The sequence below is a fragment of the Chrysochloris asiatica genome, unplaced genomic scaffold, assembly GCF_000296735.1.
Source record: "Chrysochloris asiatica unplaced genomic scaffold, ChrAsi1.0 scaffold00019, whole genome shotgun sequence".
Classification (NCBI taxonomy): domain Eukaryota; kingdom Metazoa; phylum Chordata; class Mammalia; order Afrosoricida; family Chrysochloridae; genus Chrysochloris; species Chrysochloris asiatica.
Genome location: NW_006408537.1, coordinates 5,164,973 through 5,167,047, shown reverse-complemented (window position 1 = coordinate 5,167,047; position 2,075 = coordinate 5,164,973). Strand labels below are relative to the sequence as shown.

At 34.1% G+C, this 2,075-nt stretch overlaps 1 protein-coding gene across 1 annotated transcript in view; it reads right to left on the bottom strand.

The window, feature by feature from the left end:
* Nucleotides 1-2,075, bottom strand: part of MLIP (muscular LMNA-interacting protein) — a 346,096-nt gene that overhangs the window by 89,615 nt on the left and 254,406 nt on the right. The gene's annotated exons all lie outside the window — the stretch shown is intronic.

The window sequence follows — 2,075 nt, the reverse complement described above, 5'->3', positions numbered from 1 at the left end:
CTATATACTATATCTATATCTATATACTATATCTATATACTATATCTATATACTATATCTATATACTATATCTATATCTATATCTATATACTATATCTATATCTATATCATCTATATCTATATCTATATCTGGACTTCTGGTACAGCGCTGTAGGATCAGTACTGGACTGTGAACCACAGGTTGGTGCTTCAAACCCACCAGCTGCTCCATGAAAATCCTATATACAGGGTCACTATTAGTTGGAACTGGCTTGACAGAACTCAACACCAACACCGTATCAATGTAGAAAAAGAAAAAGAGAAAGAGATTGATTGGTAGCACCTCTCATTTTGGAGTCCTGGTGTGTGTGGTGCTATATGATAAAGCACTTGACAGAAAGGTAGGTTTGAACTCACCAGGATAAGCCTCAACTGCAAGTTAAGTTTGAACCACAAGTTTGGAGGTTCAAACTCACCAGATGCTCCTCAGAAACCCTGTGAGTCATAACAACTACATGGAACTTAACAACAACAACAAATATATATATATGATATATATGATATATTTACTTAGTCATCCAATTTCTAAAATCTATATTGTACATACTATGGAATTATGTATGAGAATGCTCAAAACATTATTCTCAAGAAATAAGCATTTCATTATTTTAATATTAAAATAGTCATTGCAATATTTCTGTATCTAAAGTGGAAATCCATTTAATTTCATTGTGTTACTGTAGTACTTGTCTCCATAGCAACACTTTCAGTTCACTGTTAGGTAATCATAGACTCACAGCATTGGAGGAGATCTTGAGAAGCATGTTCGATTATGAAACTGAAGCCCAGAATTCTGGGCTTTCTGTTACTTACCCAGAGTCCCCCCAGTAGAGTCAGAATAAAACATACCAGAGGAGTTCAAAAAAGTTCTTGAAAATTTTCTATTATTTTTAAATTACGTTTTTCATGAAATTTTGGAGTTCTGGTATGGTGCTGTGGGTTAATGAGCTGGACTGCAAAGTCCTTTGAACCAAAATGTCAGCAGTTGAAGCTCACCAGCTGCCCTCGGACACCCTGTACAGAGTGGCTATGGGTTGGAATTGACTCGACGGTACTTAACAACAACATATAAGGTGAGTCTTCTAAGCCCCTATTCAAGGATTCTTTCAATTATTCTATACTGTGGCTGCCACTGTTCTAAATCCATTATCACTAAAATTACACAAGCTCTGCAAACAAACACACTCCATCCTTACACACGCTAATGTGTAAGGATCAACAGATCCCTGTGATTTTACTTAAAATCCATCTTAACAGTCAAGCTATGATTTTTATGAATTTTCAGGATTAAAAATAAAAACGTTGCTGTCATGTTCTGTTGTTATTTACCATGGTAATGACGAGATAACTTTTGGCTGTACATATAGGACATCAAAACAATTGTTTCCAAAGAGAAAAAAATCATTATCAAACAGTTATTTTTGTCTTCTTAATGTCTCACACTGCTTTATAGAGATTTCCATTAATTTTACTGAAGGTATCTATTTTAGGAATATACAAATATAGCAAATATGTTTTTAAAACATACAGAAAATTCTTAACCAGTGATATTTAAGCAGCTCTCTTCATGCTTCTCTTTTGCTAAGCACCATAATGTGAAAAATAAAACACTATAAACAAAAGTAATTCTCCAATTTAATCAAAAATCTATTTATAAGTAACAGATTCTAGAGTTTAAACCTGTGTTATCCCATATAACAGATATTAACAACATTTTAAATGTGGCAGTCTGGATTGAGAAGGACTATAAATGTAAAACACAAAACAAATTTTGAAGACAGTGCCAAAAAAAAAAAAAAAAGATTCTAAAATACCTCAACAATTGTATACGGATTATAGGTTGAAATGACAACATCTATGTTGCTGTTGTAAAGTGCCATTCAGTCAGTTCTGACTCATAGCAACCCTGTGTAGGGTTTCCAAGGAGTAGCCGGTGGATTTGAGCTGCTTTGCCGTTAGCAGCCCAGTGCTTATCCTGAAGCAGCATCACACCAGGCCCCCAAATTAAATATACATTCATGCATATATATATATAT